The sequence below is a fragment of the Mustela lutreola genome, chromosome 7 (genome assembly GCF_030435805.1).
Source record: "Mustela lutreola isolate mMusLut2 chromosome 7, mMusLut2.pri, whole genome shotgun sequence".
NCBI classification, from domain to species: Eukaryota; Metazoa; Chordata; class Mammalia; order Carnivora; family Mustelidae; genus Mustela; species Mustela lutreola.
Window position 1 is genome coordinate 62,087,889 of NC_081296.1, and position 15,451 is coordinate 62,103,339.

A 15,451-nucleotide genomic window follows, 5' to 3' on the forward strand; every position below is an offset into this window, starting at 1 on the left:
CTGTGTTGAGGCTTTATTACTATGTTCCATCTTCTTCACTCTGAATTTCATAGCTTTCCTTGCTTATAGCCTCTCCCTAGTCCAAAGTCCTCATTGCCCAAAAGGAGAGTGACTCCACTGATGCTGCCTGCTACTGCCAGTGCTGGCAGTATGGCACAAGTCTTCAGTTTTATTTGAATAGTTATACATTTATTTCTCTGGTTATTTTTGTAGCCATGCTGTAATTCTGAAGTCATTATATTTAAACTCTTGACTATATGCCCATAGGGACTTAAAACATGGATCTGTGTGAATTCTACTGCTCTTTTCAAGGATCAGCAGTAATGTGAATGACACTGTAAAGCCAAAGAGTAGGAAAGTGAAGGAAAGAAAGCTGGGTGGCATTTTCTATGAGTTCACAAGAGCAAAGCAGAAATTTTCACCTTGAGTCATGAAGTAGAGAAGCATTGAGACAGAATTATGGCAGTTGGTCCTTGTAGGAGCAGATAACAAGAACAGATTACTTTACTATATTAAATCAAATTAAATTAATGTCTGCTCTGCAATAAAAATGTAGAAATAATAACAGGATATGGGTTTCAGGGATGTTTCCTCATTCTGTAGCTAGGATCTGTCCTCTTTTTTGCTGATATCCCTTTCACTGGTTTTCCCATTCCAGGAACTTCCCATCAAATGAACCTTCTGACCTCACCTTTATGGTCAGTCTTCTTATAAGGGAGTATACCTTATCAATTATTAGCTTCCTTTCATCAGAAAATTCTTTACTTAAGCTTTGCATAATTTCTATAATCTACCACCAAAGAATAACTGGATTTTTAAATTAAAGTTGGCATGGCTGTTATCCTAGTGAAGTAGTTAGTGAAGTAGTTCTATTAGTCTCTAGTAAAAATAATGTAAGCTGCTATTTAAACGAACATACTCTCATTATAAAAAGACTGCCAGAAGGAGGAGTCAAGATGGTGAAGGAGTAGCAGGCTGAGATGACATCAGGTAGCAGAAGTTCAACTAGATAGTTATCAAAACATTCCGAACACCTACAAATCCAACAGGAGATTGAAGCGAAGAAGAACAGCAATTCTAGCCACAGAAAATTGACCACTTTTGGAAAGGGAGAACCTGAGGAGAAGTGAATCCAAAGGGAAGGAAAGATAGACTGTGGGGGGAGGGGCCGGTTCCCGGCAAGCGGTGGAGCAACAGGGCACAAAATCAGAACTTTTAGAAATCTACTCCACTGAGGGACATCACTCAAGAGGCTAAGCGGGGGTGGAGCCCTCATGGGGACATTGTGGTCTCGGGTCCTGCAGAGTCACAGAAGGATTGGGGGTATCTGAGTATAGCAGAGTTCACAGGTATTAGAGTGGGGAAGCCAGTTACAGAGACAGAGCAGAGGAGTGAGCTCGCAGTAACAGTTAAACTGTTATCTGTGGCACAGTTGGGCCACTGCTCTTTGAGCAGAGACCCCACAAGTGGCAGACCCAGGGAGATCTCTGTTCCAAGAGTGGCAGGTATCTGCTGGGTTTGGAGACTCCAAGCAGGGCTGTGTGCCAGAGATAGAAGCACTCAGTCACAGGCCACAGGCTGAGTTAGCTTGGAGCGTGGCTGGAGACCAGGGAGAAGGGAATGATTGAGTGCTTTTCTCTGAGGGTGCACTGAGGAGTGGGGCTCCGAGTTCTCAGTAACTCTGAACGGGACACTGGGAGGCCACCATTTATATTCCCATCCTTCAGAGCTCTACGGAAAGCGTTCAGGGAACAAAAGCTTCTGAGAGTGAACCAGAGTTGATTACTTAGCCCGAACCCTGGCAAGGGCAGCACAATTATGCCTCAGGCAAAGACGCTTGAGAATCACTACAACAGGCCCCTCCCCCAGAAGATCAGCAAGAAGTCCAGCCAAGACCAATCTCACTGATCAAGGAGAACAGCAGAATTCCAGAGGAGAAAGCAAGCATGGAATTCATGGTTTTCTCCCATGATTCTTTAGTCCTGCAAAGTTAATTCAATTTTTTTAATTTTATTTTTTTCTTATTATAATCTTTTAACTTTTACTCTTTCCTCTTTTAATGTTTATTAACTAGTTTATCTTAACAATACCTTTCTTAAAAAGAAAAAAACTTTTTGAACCTTTATTATTATAGTCATATTTTATCCTTCATTGTATCGAACTTAATATTTTGTATATACATAGGGGTTTTTCTCCTAAAAAATTTTGGCATACAACTTCTTCTAATATATCAAAATATACCCTAAATTTAGCACAGGGTTTGTTCTAGTCTCCAGCCTCAGCGAATTCTCTCCACTTTCTTTTTCTTTCTTTTCCCAACTAACTTACCTTGTCAACTCCTTTTTTAGAATTCTTTTTTAAAATTTTCATCCTTATAGTCATATACCATTACTTCATTGTGATGATCCTTATTTTTTTTAATAAACATAAGTTCTTTCTTTAAAATTTTGGGAGGTAGTTTCTTCTAAGAGATCAAAATACACCCAAAATCAAGTGGGTGGCTCTGTTCTCTTCATCAGTCTAAAATATATATTAATATATATATATATATATTTTTTTATTTTTTAACTTTTTACCCCCTTTCTTCTCCCAGAAGAGACCTTTGAGGTCTCTTCTGATTTGGTTACTGCACTTTTTTCTGGGGTCTTTGCCACCTCTTTAGTATTTTATTCTGTCATTCATATATTCTTATCTGGATAAAATAACAAGAAGGAAAAACTCACCACAAAAAAAAGAACAAGAGGCAGTACTGAAGACTAGGGACCTAATCAATAGGGACGTTGGTAATATGTCAGCTCTAGAGTTCAGAATGATGATTCTTAGGGTACTAGCTGGTCTCGAAAAAGGCATGGGAGATATTAGAGAAACCTTATCTGGCGAAATAGAAGCCCTTTCTGGAGAAATAAAAGAACTAATATCTAACCAAGCTAAAATCAAAAAAGATATTAATGGGGTACAATAAAAAATGGAGGCTCTTGGGGTGCTTGGGGGTTCAGTTGTTAAGCATCTACCTTCGGCCCAGGTCATGATACCAGTGTCCTAGGATCGAGCCCCACATCAGGATCCCTGCTTAGCAGGGAGCCTGCTTCTCCCTTTCCCTCTGCATATATGCCCTTTCTGTCTCTCGCTCCGATAAATAAAATCTTAAAAAAAAAAATTTTTAAAAAAAGCGGAGGCTCTTACTGCTAGGACAAATAAGGCAGAAGAGAGAATGAGTGATTTAGAAGACCAAATGATGGAGAATAAAGAAGCTGAGCAAAAGAGAGACAACAACTACTGGACCACGAGGGGAGAATTCGAGAGATAAGTGATACCATAAGATGAAACAATATTAGAATAATTGGGATTCCAGAAGAAGAAGAAAGAGAGAGGGGAGCAGAAGGTATATTGGGGAGAATTACTGTAGAGAATTTCCCTAAGATGGCAAAGGGAATAAGCATCAAAATCCAGGAGGCACAGAGAACCCCCCTCAAAATCAGTAAAAATAGGTCCATACCCCGTCACCTAATAGTAAAATTTACAAGTCTTAGTGACAGAGAGAAAATCATGAAAGCAGCCCAGGACAAGAAGTCTGTAACATACACTGGTGAAAATATTAGATTGGCAGAAGACTTATCCACAGAGACCTGGCAGGCCAGAAAGAACTAGCATGATATATTCAGAGCACTAAATGAGAAAAACATGCAGCCAAGAATACTATATCCAGCTAGGTTATCATTGAAAATAGAAGGAGAGATAAAAAGCTTCCAGGACAAACAAAAAGTAAAAGAGTTTGTAAACACCAAACCAGCTCTACAGGTAATATTGAAAGGGGTCCTTTAAGCAAAGAGAGAGCCTAAAAGAAGTAGACCAGAAAGGATAAGAGACAATATACTGTAACAGTCACCTTACAGGCAATACAATGGCATTAAATTCATATCTCTAATGGTTACCTTGAATATAAATGGGCTAAATGCCCCAGTCAAAGACAAAGGGTGTCAGAATAGATAAAAATATAAAACCCATCAATATGCTGTCTACAAGAAACTCATTTTAGACCCAAAGACACCTCCAGATTTAAAGAGAGGGGGTGGAAAACAATTTATCATGCTAACGGACATCAAGAGAAAGCTGGGATGGCAATCCTTATATTAGATCAATTAGATTTTAAGCCAAAGACTATAATAAGAGATGAGGAAGAACACTATATCATACTCAAAGGGTCTGTCCAACAAGAAGATCTAACAATTTTAAATATCTATGCTCCTAACATGGGAGAAGCCAACTATATAATCCAATTAATAACAAAATCAAAGAAATACATCAACAATAATACAATAATAGTAGGGGACTATAACACTCCCCTCACTGAAATGGACAGATCATCCAAGCAAAAGATCAGCAAGGAAATAAAGGCCTTAAATGACACACTGCACCAGATGGATATCACAGATACATTCAGAACATTCCATCCCAAAGCAACAGAATTCACATTCTTCTCTAGTGCACATGGAACATTCTCCAGAATAGATCACATCCTGGGGCACAAATCAGGTCACAACTGGTACCAAAAGACTGGGAACATTCCCTGCATATTCTGAGACCACAATGCTCTGAAGCTAGAACTCAATCACAAGAGGAAATTTGGAAAGAACCCAAATACATGAAGGCTAAAGAGCATCCTACTAAAGAATTAACCAGGAAATTAAAGAAGACTTGGAAAAATTCATGGAAACAAATGATAATGAAAACACAACTGTTCAAAATCTGTGGGACAGAGCAAAGGCAGTCCTGAGAGGAAAATATATAGCGATACAAGCCTTTCTCAAGAAACAAGAAAGGTCTCAAACACACAACGTAACACTACACCTAAAGGAGCTGGAGAAAGAACAACAAAGAAAGCCTAAACCCAACAGGAGAAATCATAAAGATCAGAGCAGAAATCAATGAAATAGAAACCAAAACCAAACCAAACCAAAACAAAAAACAAAAAACCCAACACACAAAGAACAAAAAACAATAGAACAAATCAATGAAACTAGGAGTTGGTTCTTTGAAAGAATTAATAAGATTGATAACCCCCTGGCCAGACTTATAAAAAGGAAAGGGGAAGGACCCAAATTAATAAAATCATGAATGAAAGGGGAGAGATCACTACTAACACCAAGAAATACAAACTATTTTGTATTATAAGAACATATTATGAGCAACTATATGCTAGCATATTGACAATCTCGAAGAAATGGATGCATTCCCAGAGACATATAAAATATCACAACTGAACCAGAATGAAACAGAAAACCTGAACAGACCCCTATCCAGTAAGGAGATTTAAGCAGTCATCAAAAACTCCCAACAAACAAGAGCTTAGGGCCAGATGGCTTCCCAGGGGAATTCTATCAAACATTTAAAGAAGAAGTGATTCTGATTCTCCTAAAACTATTCAAAAAAAATAGAAATGTAAGGAAAACTTCCAAACTCATTTTATGAGGCCAGCATTACTTTGATCCTAAAACCAGATAAAGACCCCATCAAAAAAGAGAATTACAGACCAATATCCTTGATGAACACAGATGTGAAAATTCTCACCAAAATACTAGCCAATAGGATCCAACAGTATATTTAAAGGATTACTCATCATGACCATGTGGGATTTATTCCAGGACTGCAAGGTTGGTTCAGCATCCGCAAATCAATCAATGTGATACAATACATTAATAAAAGAAAGAACAAGAATCATATGATACTCTGAATAGATGCTGAAAAAGCATTTGACAAAGTACAGCATCCTTTCTTCATCAAGACTCTTCAAAGTGTAGGGATAGAGGGTACATACCTCAATATCATCAAAGCCATCTATGAAAAATGCACCACAAATATCATTCTCAATGGAGAAAAACTCAGAGCTCTTCTGCTAAGGTCAGGAACATGGCAGGGATGTCCATTATCACCACTGCTATTCAACATAGTACTAGAAGTCCTAGCCTCAGCAATCAGAAAACAAAAAGAAATTAAAGGCATCCAAATTGACAAAGAAGAAGTCAAACTATCACTCTTTGCAGATGATATGATACCTTATGTGGAAAACCTAAAAGACTCCACTCCAAATCTGCTAGAACTTGTACAAGGAATTCAGTAAAGTGTCAGGATATAAAATCAATGTGCAGAAATCGGTTGCATTTCTATACACCAAGAACAAGAGAGAAGAAAGAGAAATTAAGGAATCAATCCCATTTACAATTGCACCCAAAACCATAAGATACCTAGGAATAAACCTGACCAATGAGGCAAAGAATCTGTATTCAGAAAACGATAAAGTACTCATGAAAGAAATTGAGGAAGACACAAAGAAATGGAAAAATGTTCCATGCTCATGGATTGGAAGAATACATGTTGTGAAAATGTCTATGCTACCTAAAGCAATCTACACACTTAATGCAATCCCTACCAAAATACCATCCAGTTTTTTCAAAGAAATGGAACAAATAATCCTAGAATTTATATGCAACCAGAAAAGACCTCGAATAGCCACTGGAATGTTGAAAAAGAAAGCCAAATTGGTGGCATCACAATTCCAGACTTCAAGTTCTATTACAAAGCTGTCATCATTAAGACAGTATGATACTGGCATAAAAACAGACACATAGATCAATGGAACAGAACAGAGTACCCAGAAATAGACCCTCAACTCTATGGTCAACTAATCTTTGACAAAGCAGGAAAGAATGTCCAATGGAATAAAGACAGCCTCTTCAACAAATGGTGTAGGTAAAACTGGACAGCCACATGCAGAAAAATGAAACTGGACTGTTTTCTTACACCACACACGAAAATAGACTCAAAATGGATGAAAGAACTCAATGTGAGAAAGGAATCCATCAAAATCTTTGAGAAGAACACAGGCAGCAATCTCTTCGATCTCAGCCGCAGCAACTTCTTCCTAGGAACATCGTCAAGGGAAGCAAGGGCAAAAAGGAACTATCGGGATTTCATCAAGATCAAAGGCTTTTGCATAGCAAAGGAAACAGTTAACAAAACCAAAAGACAACTGACAGAATGGGAGAAGATATTTGCAAACAACATATCAGATAAAGGGCTAGTATCCAAAATCTGTAAAGAACTTACCAAACTCAACACCCAAAGAACAAATAATCCAATCAAGAAATGGCCAGAGGACAGGAACAGACATTTCTGCAAAGAGGACATCCAGATGGCCAACAGACACATGGAAAAGTGCTCCAAATCACTCGAAATCAGGGAAATGCAAATCAAAACCACAGTGAGATACCACCTCATGCCAGTTAGAGCGGCTAAAATTAACAAGTCAGGAAAGGGCAGATGCTATCGAGGATGCGGAGAAAGGAGAACACTCCTACATTGTTGGTGGGAATGCAGGCTGGTGCAGCCACTCTGGAAAACAGCATGGAGATTCCTCAAAAAGTTGAAAATAGCGCTACCCTATGATCCAGCAATTGCATTACTGGGTATTTACCCTAAAGATACAAATGTAGTGATCCGAACGGGCACGTGCACCCAAATGTTTATAGCAGCAATGTCCATAATAGTCAAACTATGGAAAGAACCTAGATGTCCATCAACAGACGAATGGATAAAGAAGATGTGGCATATACATACAATGGAATACTATGTAGTCATCAAAAATGAAATCTTGCCATTTGCAACAATGTGGGTTGGACTAGAGGGTATTATGCTGAGCGAAATAAGTCTGTCAGAGAAAAACAATTATCATATGATCTCCCTGATATGAGGAAGTTGAGAGGCAAAGTGGGGGGTTTGGAGGGTAGGGAAGGAAAAAATGAAATAAGATGGGATCAGGAAGGAGACAAACCATGAAACTCTTAATCTCATAAAAGAAACTGAGGGTTGCTGGGGGGAGGGAGGGTAGGGAAAGGGTGGTTGGGTTATGGACATTGGGTAATGTATGTGCTACGGTGAGTGCTGGGAAGTGTGTAAGCCTGACGATTCACAGACCTGTACCCCTGGGGCTAATAATACATTATATGTTAATTAAAAAATTTAAAAAAAGACTGTCAGTACTTGGAAATCTAAAATTTGTATGTATCCAGTGATATTTTCAGTTCACACAAAATATTTCCATAATATTAATTCATATCACTTCTTCAACCAGTATTTATTGAACAATGATTATTAGAAAGTTTGTGTGGGATGAGGAAGATCCGCAAGTAAACAAGACAACACCCCTGGTCTTTTAAAGCTTATCAAATATATACACCATGTATTTCAACACCACACAATAATGAAACAGTGATGTTGCTTCTATAAATGACACACACAATCTCTCCTCCCTTTCATTTACTGATTCATTAGCATGAATACAAATTCTAGGTCAAGAAATCTGAATAAAGAGCTCAGTGGTTTCTATAGCTGATGAACCAAGAAGTAGTTTCTGAATCCTTAGGATGTCTTTTGCAGCCACTCTAAACTCTACTAGCTTCAAGTTCTAACAGACCTAAGTCCTCAGAGAAAAATCCTTCTTTATTGGCTTACTTTTGGCCAACTTCAAGACCCTTTGATGTTCTGCAAAAAGCTTCTGAAGAAGCAAAACCCATGCTAGTCAACCACTTTCTGTAATGAATCTTCTGCTAAGACCTAGTATTCTCTTAGAAATTGACATCCTTGCAGCACAAAAGCATGATGTATGCCTGTTATAGAAAGGGTCAGTTTAGGAAGTGGGAGAATCTAGACGTGCACATTCCGGAAACATGTTTTGGGTACAAAATATTCCATTTAGTTTCATAAAGCCTGTTAAGTATGTGTTTCTAATACACTGTTCACAGAAAGTTGCAACTTTATTTCTAATCTGTCTCAGGTCTGTGTTTTGCTTCAACTCAAAATTGCCATTATTAGATGCTAACAATCATTCCCAATACAGTTTTACAATTCCCTTTGATAAATTTCTCCATCAGTCTTATTGTCATTGAAAATGCTAAATAGGTAACAGTTTTTCTAAAGTTTAGTTTCTCACTGAATTGTCATGATTTTTTTCATAATTTAAGTACATAAAACAGCAAACTATATTGAAAAGTAAAAAACAAGTTTTTCACATTGTCTATTTCTTTACTGAGGTCTAATATTCATTAATGATTAAAATATATTGAACAGTTTCAGTTAGTATGTAAAAAATTCAGTTAGTATGTAAAAAGCAGAAGTAGATAGTTATTCTCACTATAACAGCAAAAATATGCTAAACAAGTTACAAAATCATGCTTTTTTGTTTTACATATGGAGAGCTGAGAATGCAAAGAAGTCTGGATGGACTAAATTCCAGATCAAGGTGAGCCTTTTCTAGGTGAGTAAACATCAACAGCCACCTTCTCAATGGGCAAACAGCATACTTCCACAGACTAGGGATTTCTATCAGTGCGTGTAGAAAGAAGTTGAATACAGGACCATCTGTGGACATTTGTGATTGCTTCTTAGAGTCCTGAGGAGACCTGGGGAGTCTGTATAGCCTACCAGTTCTTTCCCATAGCTTGCCAATTCTTTCCTAAAGGCCTTAACCAGGTGCACTGACATGTGAGATTTCACTGTGCCAAAGGCTGGAGACAGGGAGGAAGGCTAAGATTTTTTTCCAAGGCTTGGAAGGTCAGGAGGAAGGCAAGGAGAGGCTTAGAGCAATAAGCCTGTGAAGAGGCACAAAGAACCTGTGGCAGGACAGTAAAGCAGGGGGAGAGGGAGGGAGGAAAGAAAGGAGAGAGGGAAGGGGAGGAGAGGAAGAAGAGGGGATGGGAGGAAAAAGAGTGAGAGACAGAGACAGAGATATCTAGACTCACTGAAGCATAGATCGCAAGCCCTGATAAATGAAAGCATTTGAAACAAGTGGTAAACTGAAACAAAATGCAACTCAGGTCAGACCCAGCTCAACTGGGAATTAACAGAATAAACACCCTAGACTATCTGTCAGACAGAGGAAGGGACGTGGCTTTTGGGGGGTAAATATTAATTACTTTAGTCTCTCCTGTTCTTTTTTATTGAGTATCTACCACAAAATAAATAAAAAAAAAAAAGACGTCAAAAAGTGAAAACTGTGACTTATAATCAAAAGAAAAACAGAAAAATAGAAACAGATCTAACATTAATCAAATACTGAACTCAATAGGCAAAGACTATAATGTAACTACTGTAAATATTAAAATATTATAAATATATAATTCATATTTTATATTTATATTATAAATACATATATATTTTAATTTATATATTCATACATCATTTTTATCTCCATATCTATATATTTCTATATTTAATATATAATTTATATATATTTTATGCTATTTATATATTATATATTTATATTATGAATAATATATAAATTATATTAATTATATATAAAAATATTAAAGGATTTAGTGAAAAAGATAGATGAAATTCATGAACAGAGAGTAGTTTCAGCAAAGATGGAAACCAGGGATAGATAGATCTAGGTTCATACCCTGACTCTGACACTTACTACGCAAAGGACCTGGAATGAATTACTTAACTTCTCTGGATTTCCATTTTCCTAGGTAATACCTACTGTTTTGGGCATGTTGTGACTGTTCAAACAGATAAATGATACATGCAAAACCTTTAACTCAGTCCCTAGTGCAGAGGAAAACACTCAACACATGGCATTTTTTCTCTATTAGATTTGCCCTTCCCTTGGGCTTTCTGTTCTTTTATCTATGTACTCCCTTCTTTGAGGATTATGATCATTACTATATGTCTTACTTCTGTGCATATGGTTCTCAAAGCAAAAACCCTAGCCACCAACCTCTCTTCTATCTATTAGTCCCCACTCAAAATTCTTACTGAGTGTTTTACTTCTGAGCCTTGTCTTAAATTTAAAATGAATAAAACAAAGTTCTTGATTTTCTTCTCATAACTATTTCTTCCTCCTCATTTCTCTATTTCTGTAATGGTTCAATCAACCTGAATGCTTGAAATACTGAAGGACTTAACTCCTTCCTTTCCTTCTGTCATTCCTTTTGCCACAGAGCCTATATTTTTAAAAAAATTTCATTAATTCATTTACTGAATCAACAAATCTCTACCCATTACTTACTAAGTGCCCCTAGTATATAGAATATATATACTCGGGGCATGGCAGTAAATAAGATGGATAAAGTGAACAAATGACTTCTAACATCTTTCATGATCACTTCACATTTGTTATCTCTTGTCTTCCTGCTTAGTTTTCATAGCTCCCAATCTATCCTACATATTATCATCACGAACTTTCCTTAACAATAAATGACCATGGCACTCATCTGCTTAAAACTTTTTGGTGACTATTACCTATTCAATAAAATCAAACTCTGTAGACTGACTGACATTTCAGCCATCTGACCCCAACCTTTGCATGGATATAAAGAGATAAAGCCAATACAATAGATAAAAATTCAGAAAGATCTTTTGATACTAAATCTTATAAAATGAAATAAAAAGTGACAAATCCCAACATTTAGTTTCCTTCTCTTCAACTTAAAAGGAATTGCCCTTGTTACTACTATCTGTGTGACTATCCTGTGCTGCCTTATAATGTATTTCTACATTGTGTCACTATATACCTCCTGAACTCGAAATTCTTCATGTGTGACTTTTCCTTTGAAACCACTTTCTAAATCCCTTAGACACTCTCCTAGCTTATTTCTTGTGGCATGTAGCTCACAGTATTTAGTGACCAATGGGGTGCCCTCCTTATGGTCCAGATACCCATGCATGCTTCCAGAAAAGGGCCTGATAGACATAAACTGATAGATCTAATCTGAACCAGAAATAAAGCCATTCCTAATCAGAATTTACCAAGCCAAAGGGCAGGGAAAGTTACTGACTTCTTTTTCTCTACCCTTAGAAATTGCATTTTTATCCTCTGGTGTTGGAAATCTGAAAGAGTAAATAAAATTCACATGTGATAGTCAATTTTTTCCTTATCTCATTAGCCACTGAATCAGTGATGTCCCATTCCCCTCAACCCCCACTTTTAGCGATTTGGAGAATGTTATATAGAAAAAGATTTGGACCAGCTGACCACTGGGTAAGATGAACACACATACTATTTTGTCTGACACCCACAATTTGGTCCCAACCTTTGTATGAATACAAAGATATAAAGCTAATACAACAGATAAAATAAAAGTTCTAACGGATCTTAAACAGTTGAAAAGAAATACGTTGCTGTTTTCTAACCAGTTGGATTATTAATAAAAGAAGATCATTTTTTATTAATTATACAATGTAATTTTCATTGCATAAAAGCATGTTCATTGCTTCACATATATCTAAATTGTGCTGTGTTCTCTTTTAGATAAAGCTTACAGGGAAAGTTAACACCGGTTTGCCATCTAACTTATGTTAAGATGAGCATTTTTTTTTTTTTTAAAGATTTTATTTATTTATTTGACAGAGAGAAATCACAAGTAGATGGAGAGGCAGGCAGAGAGAGAGAGAAGCAGGCTCCCTGCTGAGCAGAGAGCCCGATGCGGGACTCGATCCCAGGACCCTGAGATCATGACCTGAGCCGAAGGCAGCGGCTTAACCCACTGAGCCACCCAGGCACCCAAGATGAGCATTTTAAAAAGCATTTTGAACAGATGTGGCTGACTTGGGTCATTTCATGGATTATAAGAATGCCTTGGAGTCTGAACATTTAAAAATTCTGAATTTCTAGTAAATGAAAAGGAAATTACTTATATGATTCTATTTTCTCTGACATACTTTTTTATATAGATGAATATTCATACTCATAATAATTCCATTTGAATGCTACTGTTTATTGAGTTGAAAATGTTAAGGGCATCTGGTTTCCACTTAATTTTTATCCCTTTAAAAGACTATAATAAACCCAATTGTGAGAATTTCTTATTAAATCTAGATTTTTTTCTTCTTTTAAACCTGCCTCATATATGTTAATCATTTAAAAATTAGAATTAAAAAAAAAAGTCAAATCAAACCACACTTCATCCTCTCGCCACCTATAGAAAACCCTGAGGTTTATAATAACTGCTAAAATTTCATTTTATAAATGATATGCTTAACATACAAAACAATTTCATGCTGCATATAATCATTCATAGCACTTATTCAAGAAGTATTTATCAAGTATCTACTATAGGTTTGGTATTGTTTCAGATGCTGGGGATAATGATGAGAGCAGATATAAAAAATTCTGCACAGAGCCACTTATTGTCTGAAGGTAGAGACAGAAAGTTAAACAAGAAATTACAATAATGGGTAGTGATTGCTTTGGTGGATGCATGAGATGCTGAGGGATTGTAAAGTACAGTAGCTAACCAGAAGGAACCAAAAGGCTTCTCAAAGTAAAACCTAAGCTGCTATCTGAAGAATGAGTTAACCAGAAAAGGCTAAAAGGGAGAGGGAGAGGCCGAGGGAAAGAGAGAAGACAAGAGAGAAGGAAAGACTGTTCCAGAGGAAATGACATATGTTAAGTCCCAGAGCACATGATGGGTACTAGAAACTAAAGTAAGTATGGAACAGCTAGATTACAACTAGATAAATAACAGTGAGATGAGAAAGACTAGAAAGAGAACAGATCTTATGGGGCTTCATAAGTTATGCTAAGTCATTATCCTAAGGTCAGTGAGAACCCATGATAAGTTTTAAGCAGAAAGCTGAACTGCTCACATTTATCTTTTAGAAACAGTCTGGTTGCACAGTGGGGAATGGGCTGGAGGGGAGTAAGTCAAGAAGCACAAAGAACTGAGAAGTTGCTGGAGTAATCTAGGCAGGAGGTGAAGATTTCCTGAACTGGGGAAACAGCAGTGAGGACAGAGAGGAGAGGGCAGATATTTTGAGAGATATTGTTAGGAGGCTGAATCAGTGATTAACTGAATGGAGGAGTGAGGAAAGTTCAAAAAGAATTAAGGAAAACTGCCAGCTTTCTGCATTGAGAAACTAAATGGATGATGGCTATGTTTCTTGGTAACTCAGTATGAATAGTAGTTCACTGGGAGAGTACAATGACCTTACCCTTTCCAAATTTTATGTGGCATGATACTATGATATATATACTATGTATGTTTCTAAGCTACTGTTAAGCTATTCTGACACCTTCCTGCTGCTCCTAAATTATAAATATCCCTCATGAATATCTGTAATATATTCTTAATCAATTTATTCCCTTGGGTATAGCCTATGCACTCTGTGGCTTCAACCATCACCTTTATGCTATTCTGCTGCTGGTAAAACCAACAGTATCACTACTAACTAAAGACTATTTATTTCATGCCTTAAAATTAAGAAAATGATATAATTCTTTTAATCCTCAAAATGACTTTTAAGAATACAAAAGAGAATAGGTTCTAAAATCAGATAGATTTAAGCACATATTCAACATTTGCTACTTCCCAGCTGTGTGACTGTGGAAAAAGTAACTCACCCTCTGAATGATCCCTCATCTGTAAAATGTAAATATCAACAGTCACAACCTCATAAGTTAGTTGATCAAATAAAGTAAGTCATAAAAAGCACTTAGCACACAGTATGCTGCTTAGTAAGCACTTACTAAATACACTAAATACACTACATACTTACCAAATACACTAAAAAGCACTTACTAAATACATAAAAGTAGACAAAGCACATATTTGTTGAAGACCTATTTGAGAGTACAAACTTTAACAAACCTTGTAAAATAACAAAAAATAAGAATACTTTTGAGAACATTTAAGGAACAGTTCTAAACCTTTATAATTTGATGCAACTCATATATTAAAATTCATCTACTTTTTTGAATAATGAGAAAATAAATAGTCCTGGGGGGAAAACTGACAAAGGATAAAATAATTTTAGACTCCATTTGTTCACTTATCAGATGATAATTTTGGAAACTGCAGAAGTTTAAGAAGGAATAACTATCATTATTCCATAGTTAATTTAGAGTAATAAATGTACAATCCTTCAAGTATTTTTTGACCCAGGAATAATATTCCTAGGAATTCATATGAAGCAAGTAATAATCAGAAATGTATAGGAAGATTTATTAGGAAAGATCATAATTATAACATTGTTTATAAAAATTTTAAAGTATGTAACATTGTTTATAATAATTTAGAAATAACAAATATTTCTAATAAGAGGCAATTCATTGAATCTGTCAAAATACATTTATATGTGGGATGCAAATATGATGGAATCCATATAACCATTAATTAATGCATTTTCTTAGTATATTCAGTTACATGGGAAAATAAATACAACGTAATGCTAGGAGAACAAAGGACACAAACTGTATGTACAGTCCAACCTAATTATGTAAATAAAATATGTACAACTATTTAACTATGTGAACTTGTGTGAAAAACTCTTAGGAAATAAACCATTACAGAGTACACCAACATGTTAGCCATGTGCGTTACAGGACAGAAAAACTATGCTTTTTATACTTCTCTATAACTTTATTATATCTCAAATTTTCAGCAATATGTAGGTA

The 15,451-nt window shown here is 36.3% G+C and overlaps 1 protein-coding gene across 2 annotated transcripts in view; it reads right to left on the reverse strand.

Annotated features, from left to right (window-relative positions):
* The window catches only part of DPH6 (diphthamine biosynthesis 6), a 181,932-nt gene that overhangs the window by 12,096 nt on the left and 154,385 nt on the right, over nucleotides 1–15,451 (reverse strand). The gene's annotated exons all lie outside the window — the stretch shown is intronic.